Raw genomic sequence first — 16,338 nt, 5'->3', positions numbered from 1 at the left:
TGATCCAGACTGAAAAAAAAATTGGACTGAATTCTATTTTCAAGCAACACTTTGAATTTTATCAACCTTGCATTATAAAGTCTGATTATTGTAAAAACAAATGAAGTGAAATCAACAGTAGTGTTTCCTACAGAGATTTCCACCTTTAAAGTGAAATGCAGTAAATAGAATCCAACTTTAATTAAGCAGAAAATCCCTGACACTCAGCAGAATAATTGAACTGACAAACCTGGCCCTGAGATGTTCAGGCGCACTGACATAGAGTCGGATTGCATTGTAGCTTATTTTGATTATGAAACCTCATGCAACATTTTAAAAGAAAATGTTTTTTTAATACCTTAACCATCTAGTATCCTTAGCTTAGGTTTAAAATGTTGCATTGATGTGCCAAAAGTTAGTAATCTGGCCCTATATGCACTGTTCTTTAATGTAACTATGGTAAATCCAGAAGAGCTTAATATCGGATTTCTTCTACAAATTACAAACTATGATGAGTCAACAAAGAAATGGGATATTAAAAACCATGAAATAGCTGGTTCACTCGCAGAGTGTTGAGTAATTTTTTTAAGACTTTGATCGCAGTTGACAGTTTGCCTGTCAGTTGTTTAGAGTCAGTCATTTGATGCTGTGAAACTCAGACATTTCCTTCAGGATGATTCATGCTTAGTTCACAATCTGAATAGTTAGCATACAGGACAGTGAACTGGTCACTGGGTAATACAGTGATCTGGTGATAATGTCACTGAATTGGCCATTCAGAAGCCCAGGTTAGTATTTTAGATCATGGGTTCAACCCTATTACAGCAGCTTGTGGAATTTAAATTAAATTAACAAAGCCAATGGAAAATAAAACAATGGTGACCATGACACTATCATCAATTTTTGTAAATACCCATCTGGTTCACGAATGTTTTTTAGAAAATGAAATTTGCCTTCTTTACCTGATCTGGCCTGCATGTGACTTCAGACTCTCAGCAATGTAGTTGATTCTGAACAGTCCTCTGAAATCATTCAGCTCAAGCACAGTTTGAGATGGGCAATAAATAGTGATCTTGCCAGTGATGCTTACTTTCAAAAAGTAAAATAAAATTACACAGACTACTTTATTTAGAATTGCTGAGCCTAGAGGGGGAGAAACCAACAGCTCTGGACAGCGATTGAGAATCTTCAATGCTGTGCAGCTGAAGAACAGCCATTTAGTTGAGCTGTTGTTGAGTTGACCACGGCTGGTATTTCCGATCCCCAGGAAGTACCATTTGGACAGAAGGGCCTGTTTTAGAGATTGCTGATCCTCCATAAGATGAAGTAGTGAAATACCCATTTTAGGTCAGGCTTTAGTTAATATACCTCTTTCCATATTAAATAATGTTTAATGCATCTCTCTCTTGATAGGATTCAGCAGTTTTGTGCTGCCTGTTGTGTTAATTAACCAACATTGTATCCAATTAGCAGATGATCAGAAATTCAAACTAAGATGACAAAAAGCATCATATCAAACGTAAACTTGTTTTCTGGAATCACATCTTCATTGATTCGGACTGGTTGTATTCTGTAGTTATGTTTTCCATCAATGAAGGCTCATTGGTCAGAGTTGTAATCCTATTAATGCAGGCTGGGAGTCAAATATAAAGAAAATCCACCAAATGAAAGGCAAGCAAATCCGTAGTTCCGGTCTGTGAATCCACTGAATACAGAATTACAGTATTATACTTCATTTCTGACACACACAGTCTCTGGGTTTTATGTACAGGTAGTTCTTCTGGAATGCAAAGGTGTTCTTGTGCAACCCCATTTTTTAGAAGAATTGTGCTTTAGAAACAGCATTTAAAGTGTTGGGATATAATCATTATTACAGCCAACACACGTTTTAAAGGTTGGTGCTTTAGAAACAGTGTCCCCAATTTGTCAATTGCATTATAGCAAATTTGCGTTAATGAAACCGTGTTGTAGCAGAATGATCTGTCAATACCCACGGAGAATGGTCTTCTGCTTGTGTGAAACCATAGATGTTTCAAATTGGTTTGATCCAAAGACAGCTTCTAATAATGTGTTTATGTACAGGTAGCATTTCCTATCCCATGCTGACGAGGAAAAGATATTTGTTGCCATGCAGGGTACAGTTCTTCTATAAACAAAAAAAAGTTGTTGGAAAAGCTCAACTAGTCTGGCAGCATCTGTGCAAAGAAATCAGAGTTAACACTTCAGGTCTGGTGACCCTGCCTCAAAAGCATCTTTTAATTTGTGCACTGACAGGTCACAAGCATCATTCATGATTGATAAGCAGAGACTCTAAAGGGGGTATGTTTAACGCTAGAAGATTATGTTTTGTTAACAATAGAAGCTCACTGGAAAAGACTAATCAATTCTGAAAAGATGCACTTTGCGTTTGTGTTTCTGTTGATATATTTGCTTAATGTTTTCCCTTACTAGGTGCTTAATGTCAAATTACCCCCTCAGTGAGAAAAGTAGTATCATTGAGCAAATCTCTCCATTCCTGAAGATGTCAATTGTTTGCAAAGAATTAGAGTGGTGGAGTGACCTCAGGGTCAACTGTAGCTGTAGAGATGATTAGGATTTTGTCATAAGGAACACATTCTCCCAATTTATTTTCAACACTTTGTTAGGAGGTTCCATGAACTATAAAAGGTGGTCTGTAAAAGTCTCCAGGAGCAAATGGAAGGTTAGTGGGATTGGCAGATACAAATTAATATGGAACAATGAGAGTGGTTATATCATGGGAGGGAGGAAAGAGGAAGAGGAGGTTTCATTTGATGGCAGGCACTGGAGGGTCAGTGAATAGGAAAGGGTCTTTCAGTCCCTGAGCATATTCTACAGCGATTGTGGGGTTGGAATTTGTATCGGGGTGGATTTTATATCAGATTCACCTGGTCGAAACCTGACAGATGTTGATGCTTTTTGGGTGTTTTACACCAACTTAATGCGCAGTGAAATCAAGCAAGACCGATGCTCGCACACCCCAGCAAATTCCCACTCGCCAAAAATCTTTTATAAAACATTTGACCACTTCCACAGCAAACGCTGAAGGCTGATTTTTCAGAAAGAAACTCAAAGTATAAAATTTTGAGAGGCATGGACAGTCAGGATCTTTTTTCTTGGGTGGAAATGCAAATACTAGGAGGCATAGGTTTAAGGTGAGAGGGAAAATTTTAAAGGATAAGTGCGAGGAAAATCTTTTGACACATTGTGGTAGGTGCCTGGAACGTGCTGCCAAGGGAGGCTGTAGAAACAGATACATCAACAATGTTTTAAGAGGCATTAGACAGACAGATGAACAGGCAAGGAATAAAGGGATATGGACCGTGTACAGGCAGATGGGATTAGTTTAGAATGGCAACAATGATTGGTGCAAAAATGGTGGACTGACTGGTCTGTTCCTGTGCTTACTATTCTATGTTGTAAAGGGAGGTTGAGAGGTGAGAAATAGATATTTAAAATTATTACATGTTTTGATAGAATACGGTGCAACTGCTTTTCCTTGTGGGGAACTGCACATCTAGAGGTCATCAATAAAAAATAATTCTGAAGAAATCAATAAGGAATTCAAATGGAACTTCTTCACGTGTATACATTATTTGGATTTCCAGCAGGCATTTGATAAAGTACCACACATTAGACTGTTTAATAAAAGCTCATGCACTGGGTGTTAAAAATTGGTTAACTAACAGAAGACAGAGAATTGGGATTATGGGAAGGCATTTTCAGGATGGCAACCTGTAACTAAAGGAGTGTCACAAAGATTAGTGCTGGGGCCACAAGTAGTTCAATACATGTTAATGAGCTGTGCTTTAGCCAAATTTGCAGATGACACAATAATAAATGGGAAGGCAAATGATAAGGCCAAAGTATCTACAGAGGAATACGGACAGGTTAAGTGAGTGAGCAAAAGCTTGGCAAATGGATTATAATGCAGACAATGTGAGATTATGCAATTTGGAGGAAGCATGAAGGATTGAATAGTATTTAAATGGCGACAGACTACAGATGGCTACAGAGCAGAGGGATTTGGGAGTCCTTGTGCATAAATCACAAAAAGGTAGCATTTAAGTTCAACAGATAAGATGTTTACTAGGTTTATTTCAGGGATGAAGGGACTGTCTTATGAGGAGAGGTTGAGAAGGTTGAGCCTGTCCTTGGAATGTAGACGATTGAGAAGTGACCTTATCGGAACATTCAACATTCTCAGAAGACTTGACAAAGTAGATGCGCTAAGGTTGTTTCTCCTTGCAGGAGATTGCCCATTTAAGACAAAGGTGAGGAGGAATTTCTTCTCTGTGATTTCTTTCCTGGAAAGGGTTGTTGAGGCTGACTCATTAAGTATATTCAAGGCTGAGTTCGCAGATTTTTAATTGGTCAAGGAATCAAGGGAAAAGGCAGAAAAATTCAGTTCAAGATGATCAGCTCAGACATTATCTCATTAAAGGCAGAGCTGATTCAATTGGCTGAGTGACATACTTTCTGTTCATCTGTCTCATGTGGAAAGTGTGAAAATGTGGAAATCACTACCAGTTGAAACAAATAATACAGATGCATTTAAGGTGATTCTGACCAGGTAGGAAGGAGATGAAAATAGAGCATCGTATTTATGGATTTAGGAGATGTAAGTGGGAAGAGGTGAGTTAACCCATTCAGTTTATGCTAACTCTCTGTAGAGCAATGCCATTTGTTCTTTTCAACTATTTTATCCCCCTGTTGTCTTTCTCCAACACCATAATATCTTCCCTAACCAGTACTGCCCCCACCTCCCTTGTTTCCATCCCTGTATATTGAGAAGGCTTTGTAGTATAGGATATGAATTGCCATTGTTGGGCTATGCTTCCATTCCTGAAGAAGGGCTCATGCCCGAAATGTGGATTCTCCTGCTCCTTGGATGCTGCTTGACCTGCTGCGCTTTTCCAGCAACACATTTTCAGCTCTGATCTCCAGCATCTGCAGTCCTCACTTTCTCCTATGTTTCCATTAGTATGGCTACGTAATATTCTCCACGGCTGCATGTGTTTGTATTCACCAATCTCACTTCACAGAATTGGTGCATTAATACAACTGTCAATGTAATCTCACAATTCTCCTTAGACTGCTCCAGTCTAATATGGTCAACATCCCTGTATAGTACTACCAAATACCCTTGCTTCTTTATGCATTTTGTTTGTCTTTTCTACTTCAATATGCTTGAAATTTAAAAGAATGAGAAGTGATATAATTGATATATTTGTGATTGTGTGGGCACTTGACAGGGTCAGTGCTTGAAGAATGTTTCCCCTTGTGAGAATATCTCGAACTTGGTGTACAGTTTAGAACTGGGGATCTCCCATTTCAGACTGAGACAAGAGGAATTAATTCTCCCATGAGTGTGGCTAGCCTTTGGAATATCCATCCATAGTAAGCAGAGGAAGCTGGCCCATTGAATATGTGCAAGACTGAGTAGATTTTAAATCATCAAGTGAGTCAGTGATATAAGGCAGTGAAGATCATGGAAATAAGACAATTATCTTAGTCATGATTTTACTGACTAGAGGTTCAGACTCAGTGGACCGAATAGCTGCCATCTCCTGTTTCTTATGATCTTGTGATCTATGTTTGGTACTAATATTCCTGCCAATTTTGGTTAAATTCTTCTGAACTACAAGCGTAGACCTCATTGCAAAGACACTGGTTCTGGTCCTATTGAGGCCCAACTCATTCCTTTTGAATAAGTGTCTCTTCCCCTGGATGAGGTCTGTCTTACCCACCACTGGTGTTAGGCTTACTGGTCTGTCATTTCCGACTTTTCTTTTGCAGCCTTTATTCAATAATGGCTCAATTTTACTATCCTCCAGTCTTCTGGCACCTTACCCATGGCTGTTGAAGATAGAAATATCTCTGCTTGGGTCCCTGCAATTTGTTTCCTAGTTTCCCACAATGTCCTGGGATACACCTGACCAGGTTCCGGGCATTTATCTCTGCCCTAATTCCGCAGTCCCTTGCCCTTTGGTGACATGGTCTGGACTCCACTCCTCAAAGGTGTTAGTATCTCAGGTGCTGGAAACTGGCTTGAGAGTTTTGCATATTAAAACAGTGACTGCACTTCCAAATTAATTCATCTTTTTTGTGACAAATCATTCATTGGCTGTAATAAACTTTGGGGATATATTATGATTGAGGCCAGTGTTATTGAGTAAAAAATGAGGTCTGCAGATGCTGGAGATCACAGCTGCAAATGTGTTGCTGGTCAAAGCACAGCAGGCCAGGCAGCATCTCAGGAATAGAGAATTCGACGTTTCGAGCATAAGCCCTTCATCAGGAAGTAGGCCAGTGTTATTGATGCCAGTGTTTTCAGTTTGCTGATCTATCATTACCCCATTGACCACAGGAATTTCACACCATGTTGATCACTGAGCCATGGACTAAATGCTCACTTATTACTCCCACTTATTACACATCTAAAAGTTTATTACCCAAAAGATAAAATTGAGTAAACCAAAGTTTTTACAGATAACATAATTTAGAAATTCAAAATGCACAGCAAAAGTACAGTACTATTTATCTCAACTCCAACATCAATTATCGTACTCACATGAGAGAGTGAGTACGCTAGCCCACACAAGGGTTAACTTCACTATGGCTTCACTGGTCATCAGAATCTGATATCCTTTTCTTTGATTCATCATTTCACTGCGTTTTGATTTTCTCAGCTTCACATAACCCCTTCAATGTTTCAGCCAAACATTCCTGCTGTTGAAGTTTTAAAATAAACTCGTTACTCTGAGGAATTCTAAGCTAACTTTTCTCTTTCTCAGCAGCAGTTTTTTGCACATCCAGCTTCAGCTAAGGACCCAGCAGAACTGTCCAAATGAAAAGGAAATCTTATTTTTTTTCTCTCGCTATGGATGTTTGCCCTACACCCCAAAATATTCCAAAAGCTTAATCTGCTACTCTTTGCTTTGTTCACTTATAAATTCCGTCAATGTAAACAAATTCCTATTAGCCTCTAAAACTATCTCTCTCAGACTGTTTGTTGTAAATGACATCACATGGCCACAGAAATACATACAAGTTAGTCATTAAACCTCTTGGAAAGTACATACCAAGTGATTATCAAGTTGAAGCAAGAATATTACTGACATGGATGGAGATATAAAAAGAGCTAACTGTCACTCACTATAATGATCAATCTAACTTGCTGCTTCAATTCTGCTGTTTGTTTCAAGATTCTCACACAACTTGCTGCTGAGCATGTTCATTAGGCAGACTGACATCCACAGGTAGAGATGTAATCCGTCAATGGTAGACAAGCAGGAGACTCTAATGTAATTGGTTAATTGCTGGCTGTTTCTATTGTTCTGTTCAGTGAGAATAGTCTCAAAATGTTCCTCACTTAATTTAGAAACTTTTATACTGTTGTGGTTCTGTTCGCCGAGCTGGAAGTTTTTGCTGCAAACGTTTCGTTCCCTGGCTAGGGAACATCATCAGTGCTGTTGGAGCCTCGTGTGAAGCGCTGCTTTGATGTTTCTTCCGGTATTTATATTGGTTTGTTCTTGCCGCTTCCGGGTGTCAGTTTCAGCTGCAGTGATTTGTATGTGGGGTCCAGGTCGATGTGTCTGTTGATGGATATTCTTGCCGTTTCCGGGTGTCAGTTTCAGCTGTAGTGGTTTGTATATGGTGTCCAGGTCAATGTGTCTGTTGATGGAGTTTGGGGATGAATGCCATGCTTCTAGGAATTCTCTGGCTGTTCTCTGTCTGGCTTGTCCTATGATAGTGGTGTTTTCCCAGTCAAATTCATGTTGCTGGTTGTCTGAGTGTATGGCTACTAGAGATAGCTGGTCGTGTCGTTTTGTGGCTAGCTGATGTTCATGGATGCGGATTGTTAGCTGTCTTCCTGTTTGTCCTATATAGTGTTTTGTGCAGTCCTTGGATATAGAAAAAACACACCGAATCATCAACGCCACACTCACAGGAATCCGATTCACACGAAAAGAGGAAAAGGATAGCCAACTCCCATTCCTAGACGTGTTAGTAGAGAGAACACCCAACGGAGAATTCACCACAAGGGTACACAGGAAACCAACACACACAGACCAAGTCTTAAACTATGAAAGTAACCACCCCAACACACACAAACGAAGCTGCATCAGGACACTATTCAAAAGAGCTACAACACACTGCAGTACACCAGAACTGCGAAAAGAGGAAGAGGAACATCTATACAAGGTATTCGCCAAAAACGGATACCCACGCAACTTAATCACCAGATGCCTAAGAGATAGACCGAGGAACGAGGACATGCCACAACCAAAAGGACTAGCCACTCTACCATACGTCAGGAGCATCTCAGAACTGACAGCCAGACTACTGCGACCCTTAGGACTCATAACAGCACACAAGCCAACATCCATGCTCAGACAACAACTCACTAGAACAAAGGACCCAATACCCAGCATGAGCCAAACTAACATAGTTTACAAAATACCATGCAAGGACTGCACAAAACACTATATAGGACAAACAGGAAGACAGCTAACAATCCGCATCCATGAACATCAGCTAGCCATAAAACGACACGACCAGCTATCTCTAGTAGCCATACACTCAGACAACCAGCAACATGAATTTGACTGGGAAAACACCACTATCATAGGACAAGCCAGACAGAGAACAGCCAGAGAATTCCTAGAAGCATGGCATTCATCCCCAAACTCCATCAACAGACACATTGACCTGGACACCATATACAAACCACTACAGCTGAAACTGACACCCGGAAATGGCAAGAACATCCATCAACAGACACATCGACCTGGACCCCACATACAAATCACTGCAGCTGAAACTGACACCCGGAAGCGGCAAGAACAAACCAATATAAATACTGGAAGAAACATCAAAGCAGCGCTTCACACGAGGCTCCAACAGCACCGATGATGTTCCCTAGCCAGGGAACGAAACGTTTGCAGCAAAAACTTCCAGCTCGGCGAATAGAACCACAACAACGGATACCCGAGCTACAAATCTTCAATCAGATTTTATACTGTTGAAGGTTCTACGTCAGTATATGTTGTTATTCAGTATATCAAAGACATGGATGGCCTCGCCTCTTGAAGTGAAGTAACACTTTTCCTTCTCGTGTCATTCAGAACTGGCATTCAATCAGAGATAATTACTTAAATACTTCAGGAAACACCCCTGTTTAGATTAGTGAATAATTTGGATAACTCATTAACATTAATCTCAATAATTTATTTTGTTAAATAAACTAATTTTGTCTGGAATTGATGTGCACTATGATGAACTAATTATACACATTGGGCATCGTGGGAGGCATTCTGCTCCATATCATTTATCACAATTTTAACCTAAAAGTTAAGAGCTTGCTTTCCAGCTTGTATTGTATCATCCTTTGGGGAAATGTGCAATCAAATTGAAACCTGTATTATCTTTTAGCAAACCATTTTCCCTTGTTGGGAGTAATGTTCTGCAAAATGCTGTGACAAGGTAAGGCATTGTCATGCCACCAGTGGGTTATGATTATGCTGCAGCAATGACAGGGTGATTTGTGGCTCACAGCGATGATGTTTTCAGTGCAGTCTTTCAAGGTTGAAGACAGCAGTTTGGAACTAATCCTTGCATCTGCGAAGTGTCTGTCTGGCTTTTTATTGAAGAGGATTTATATCTAATGTGACTAGAACTGTGAGGCCAGGCTTATGTCAAGATTGAGTTGTCACATCACCAAATGTTTAGTACAAAAAATAGCTGAGCAACCATTATTATATATATCGTACAGCATTGGATTTTGATCTGCCCATCAGGATTGTCAGAAATGGCTAGTTTATCTCACCCTTTCATTGGTTACCATTGTGTAGGAAGGATATGATTGTATTGGAAGAGATACAGTGGAAATTCACTGGCAAGTTGCCTGGGATGAAGAATTTTAGCTTTGAAAAGAGGTGGATAAGCTCGGATGTTTTCCTTGGAACAGAGTCGGGGGACCTGTTAGAGGTGTATACGATTATGAGCACCATGGGCAGGGTGGAGAGAAAACAGCAGTTCTCCTTTGTTCATCTTAAAGTGAAAGTAGGGAAATGTTCCTTCACCCAGATGATGGTGAGGATCTAGAAGGCATTGCCTAAGAGAGTCGTTGAGGCAAACTTTAAAAATGTAGTTCGATGAGCAGTTGAAGTGTCATAACATTCAAGACTATGAGCTTGATGCAGGGAAGTGAGGCTAATGTGATAATGGTGTACTTTTTTGTACAAACTTGAGGGCCAAAGGGCTGTACTGTTTAATGCTATGATTCTATGATAAATTTGATTCCTGTTGCTATTCTCAACTATCATTTCTGATCCCAACAGCATTGGCTTCTTTTGACTTGTGCAGAAGTACTAAATGTCAAATAATCACACTTGACGTGAGTTTGCCTCAAGCAGTGTATTTTTACCTAATACAGAAATGGTTATGTTATCCCTCATAACATGTCAAACTGGATGTTGACATTGTGGTATTGAAGAACCTTAACACTTATGCCAGAACTATTATGTAAAAACTTTACATTCCCATCTGGGAGAGCATTAAGCTATTAAGTAATGAAGAATACTTTTTCGCATAGGTTGTCATGCTTCAAGTGGTCTGAGGCCAGATGGAGTGTGAGATCTTTATATTGTCAGCTCATATGCCATGCAGACATCTCTTAAAGGCATACTGACATGAGACAGAACACACCAGCAACAATTGCTATACAGAACTACTGATTGGTTGACATGTCAACTCTGATTGGACATTCATTGTATTGCTATAGAGAAAGCAAAGTGAAACTGTAGACTTCCCAGCCTCTTAGGAAATTCAGAATAATCCTTTATTTTTATGAAAAAGTTTAGGAATGTTACTTCCAGCAACTGTAATGTAAAGTGTAACATTCAGAGTTAACATTGACGGCAGACAAGAACTCTCTGGGAAAATTAAATGGGTGACCTTAACTTGGTATTCCATGGAAAGAGAAATCTTGTTTGGAGTCACAGTTCCTATTACGTGGATAAAAAGATAAAACTTGAATTGCCAAACACTTCTCATATGGAATCGTATTGGTGGTAAGACCTCATTTATGAACTCCAAACAGGGAGCCTTCTACTGAACTATATCCAAAACAGAACTACAGTTGTTTTAGCCTCAGCCTTGTAAGTTCAGCAACAACACAGACTCATGACCACTGAAGCATTGCATGCACACTCACAAAAAGTTAAATAAAATACAAACCTATATTGCACGTTTCATGATCTTAAATTATTTTATAGCCAATGAGATACCTTTAGAAAGTGTTATTGTTGTAATTTAGGAAACAGTTTGAACTATTGAGCCCTTTTAAATGTCAACACATTTTCTTAGAACCTTATCTTACCAAGTTGTGCAATTGCTATAAAATGCATTAAATCAGCTTTACTGTGTTTATGGATTAATCTTGAAATAATCACTGAGGCAAAATAAGAAATGGTTTGAAAGCCAATGTACAGCTGTTACGAAAGGGAAAATAGCAAAGAATCTGGAGTGGGATTACAAATAGAGGAATACAGGATTATAGTCAAGATTATAGTTCAGTAGAAGGCTCCCTGTTTGGAGTTCATAAATGAGGTCTTACCACCAATACGATTCCATATGAGAAGTGTTTGGCAATTCAAGTTTTATCTTTTTATCCACGTAATAGGAACTGTGACTCCAAACAAGATTTCTCTTTCCATGGAATACCAAGTTAAGGTCACCCATTTAATTTTCCCAGAGAGTTCTTGTCTGCTGTCAATGTTAACTCTGAATGTTACACTTTACATTACAGTTGCTGGAAGTAACATTCCTAAACTTTTTCATAAAAATAAAGGATTATTTGGGGCAGCACGGTGGCACAGTGGTTAGCACTGCTGCCTCACAGCGCCAGGGACCTGGGTTCAATTCCCGCCTCAGGCGACTGACTGTGTGGAGTTTGCACGTTCTCCCCGTGTCTGCGTGGGTTTCCTCCGGGTGCTCCGGTTTCCTCCCACAGACCAAAGATGTGCGGGTCAGGTGAATTGGCCATGTTAAATTGCCCGTAGTGTTAGGTAAGGGGTAAATGTAGGGGTATGGGTGGGTTGCGCTTCGGCGGGTCGGTGTGGACTTGTTGGGCCGAAGGGCCTGTTTCCACACTGTAAGTCTAATCTAAAACTGTGGATTGAGTGGCCTTTAATTGATGGGATTCTAGGTGCTTCATCCTAAGTATGGGTTCACCAATGGAACTCACTGCTCCTTTGAGAAGTTCAAGCCCCATTCCATAGACATGGGGCAGAATCAATTACCTTAGGTTTTATTCTGCTATTGGGACCAAAATCTGGGTCCTGATCTGAACCCTGTCTTTGATCACACAATGTTGTGATCTTCCAGGAAGATATCAACAGCCCTGTCAGTTCAGGGCTGGGCCTTTCCACCAAGAGAGGTGGGTGCTGCTGAGAAGACTTATCTTCCACTCCTTGCTCAAACCATTGCCTCTAGCTGAGTACATCCTCAAATATTACTGTCAAAAATGGATCCTTTATCAGAGAGCTACTGTAGACTTTTCTTGTGTATTCAACTGTCCTAGAAGTACTGAGGTTAGCAGCAGAGAAAGAAGCCATTCACTTTTGTGTACTACATCCATAATACATACTACACCTTTTAATACAGGCTGTACCCTATCCAACGTCTCACTCACATAGATGTGTCCATCCAACACACCCTCTGACCCAAAAAAGGATTTGATCTCAAGTACCATTGACTGTGCATCATTCTACAAGTAAAGCTTTCAGTCGGAGACCATCTTTGCCATGCTGCCCCATATATAGCTGCCTTGTCAACTTTCATGTAGAGAAGACTGGGTTAATAGAATTCAATTGTACCTTGTCCATGCCCCAAGTGTTTCATAGGAATATTGGAACTGGAGTTGGTCATCATGCCCCCTCAGGGTGTCCTGTAACTCAGATTGCCGCTGCTTAAATAGTGTCCCATTTAGTTAGTTGACGCCTCAGTGTATTCCAACATTGCTAATATGAAGCAGCAATTTTAACCCCAACTGACAGCCCCAGAGGCTGCAATCTGACCTGATCTGATGCTTGTCTGCCAACCCATTACTGTATAAGCCAGGATGGTCATCAGGGTTTGGTCCACACAGAATAACAATACAATTATCAGCCTGGCTTGAGCCTGAAATATGCAGTGGAACAGTGAAATTATTTGTTCCTTTTCAATGTCTGCTGGAACTGACCATTTTTTCAACAGCTTTTTTTGCATTCAAGATGACTCTATCAATGTTAAAGTAATTGAAAACAAACTTTCTTTCAAATGGATCCATGTTGGTGTATGCACTCCATCCAATTTCTTAGCCAATCACTCTGTCCTTCCATCTCTTTGTTCCATTGAGTGTTAAGGATTGACTCTTCGATAACTTGTTCTTGATTTGATCATTAAGGACTGAGTATTTCAGGTAATCACATCAACCACAAGAACTCTATCCCTGTGTGATGAGAGAGGGAGCAAAGTGGGAGCACTGAGGTTTACCACAAGCATGAGCATGACCGGCTTTGACAGCTTTGTTAAATTTATTTCATGGATTGAGCAGGTAAGCAGGAAACTGGGTGAATTCCCTGGTTATGCACTTGCGAAATGATTAGTTGATGAGAACTTGATCAACTGGGATCTGTTCTCTTCCCAAATACTAAGAGCAGAATCTTACTGGGATCTGAGCATTGTGGGCTCTGGTGAGATTTGCAGTAGAATTAGTTGAGAATTTCCGTGAGGCCCATTTTGATGTTGGTCCAGTTTAAGTTTTTCCCAAGCAGTGAGGTGAGTTTCTCCTTCAGCAGCAGTGATGTGCCAGTTAAGAGGAATTATTGCCTGTTAACTGCCTTATTAATACAACAACTCGTCTCATTCATATTCTGACCCCCAACATACTGAATGACCTAGACATCAAGAATTCTGGACATGGAAGTCAGAGTTTGGCAACTTCAGCTTGCCACTGACTAGAAAAGCCTTTATGTTGGACACTGGGCAGCAACATCTTGGCACACTCCATGGGCACTGACTGCACATATTTCATGGGTACTGCTGGCCACACACACCTCTCATCTATGCACATTGACATCTAACATCCAGCCCCTATAAACTCACTGATCCACTTATAGTAAGCTTCTGCACTTCAGTGCTGCACCGCTAACTCTCATTGTAATGCTTCAGCAGGACCAGGCTGCATCTCCAACTCTTTACTCACTGTCATAGGCACTCATTCTAGACCGAGTAGGTGCTCACAGCATCCCAGTCTTGCAATGCCTTGCCTCTTTGCAATTTGTGTTCTCAGCCAGAGGTACCAGTCTCTTTTAGCTTATGTCATGGAATGGTTTGAGTCATACCTGGCTTGTCAGAGGATGGTCATAATTGTTGGAGGTCAATCATCTCAGCTCCAAACGTCTCTGCAGAGATTCCTCAGAATAGTGTCCTAGGCCAACCACCTTCAAATGCTTCATCAATAATCTTCCCCCCCATAAGGTCAGAAGTGGGGATTTTACTGACAATTGTACAATGTTCAGCACCATTCACAACTCCTGAGATTCTGAAGAAGTCTATGTTCAAATACAACAAGATCTGGACAATATCCACTCTTCGGCTGACAAGTGGCAAGTAACATTTATGCCACAGAAATGCTAGACAATGACCATCCACAATAAGGCAGTCTAACCACCACCCCTTGGCATTCAATAATATTACCATCAATGAATCCCCCAGTAACACATACTGGGAGTTACCATTGACTAGAAACTTATGGACTTGCCATGTAAATATAGCTACTATAAGAGTAGGTTAGAGGCTAAGAATACTGCAGCAAGTAATTCACCTCCTGATTCCCCAAAGTCTGTCCGTTATCTGGAAGTTTGCATGTGCTACAAGGGAGGGTTTAAACTAGATTGGCAGGGAGTTGTGATCCTCAACAGCAGTGTGAGGCTAGAAGGAAATACAGTAATCAGAAATAATAAAGTGAAGAGACAGATCGGGCTGGAAAACAACAGGGAACAAGGAATGCCTGTTGGATTAAATTGCATCTATTTCAATAGAAGAGAGCTGATAGATAAGGCTGATGAACTCAGGGTGTGGATAGGTACATCGGACTGGGATATTATAGCCATTACAGAAACATGGCTAAGGGAGGGACTAGCAGCTTAGTGTGCCAGGGTACAGGTGCTTTAGGTGGGACAAAGGAGGTGGAAGGAGGGGAGGGGGAGTTACATTTTTGAATAAGGCGAGTATCACAGCAGTAATCAGAGATGCAAAAACTGCAGGATCATCTGGTGAGGCTTTGTGGGTGGAACAAAGAAATAGGAAGGGGATGGTGACATTGTTGGGGTTGTACTATAGGACCCCAAATAGTCTACGGGAATTAGTGGAACAAATATGCAGGGAGACTGGGGGAGACTTGCAGGAGCAAAAGGGTTGGCATAGTAGGGCATTTTAATTTTCCTAACACAGACTGGGAATGCCATAGTGTTAAGGGCTTAGATGGTGTCAAACTTGTTGAGTGCATTCAGGAAAGTTTCCTCAAGCGGTACATCAAGGATCCTACATGGGAAGGGGCAAAACTCGACCTACTCTTGGGAAATAGAGCAGGACAGGTGATGGAGGTGACAGTGGGGGAGCACTTTGGGACCAATGACCATAGTTCTGTTAATTTTAAAATAGTTATGGAAAGGAACAAAACTGGTCCATGGGTTCAAGTTCTAAATTTGGGGCAAGGTGAGTTTTGGTGGAATTAGACAGGAGCTTTCAGGAATTGATTGGAGTAGTTTGTTTACAGGCAAAGGAACCTCCAGCAAGTGGGAGGTCTTTGGAAGTGAAATAGTTAGGTCTATGTGTGAAAGGCAAGGTTGGCAGGAAGAGGGAACACTGGATGACTAGGGATATTGAGGCTTTGACCAGACAAAAAGAAGGAGGTATGGCTCAGGTACAGGCAGATGGGACAAAGGGAATCCCTGGAGATATATAGGGGATACAGGAATTTACTGAAGAAGGAAATCAGGAGGGTGAAAAGGGGGCATGAGAACATTAACTGAGAGGATTAGGATGAATCCAAAGAGGTTCTGTAAATATATTAAAGAAAAAAGAATAACGGGAGAATAAGACTCCTCAAGGACCAAGTGGACGAGTATGTGTGGAACTGCAGGAGATAGGCGAGGTCTTCAGTGAATATTTCTCCTCTGTGTTACTGTGGAGAAAGACATGAAGACTTGGGAACTTGGGGAAGTTAGTGGTGACATCTTGGGGACAGCCCATATCACAATAGAGCAGGTATGAAGTTGGATAAATCTC

Source organism: Hemiscyllium ocellatum, chromosome 37 (genome assembly GCF_020745735.1).
Source record: "Hemiscyllium ocellatum isolate sHemOce1 chromosome 37, sHemOce1.pat.X.cur, whole genome shotgun sequence".
Taxonomy (NCBI): domain Eukaryota; kingdom Metazoa; phylum Chordata; class Chondrichthyes; order Orectolobiformes; family Hemiscylliidae; genus Hemiscyllium; species Hemiscyllium ocellatum.
Note: the sequence above shows the minus strand (reverse complement) of the source record.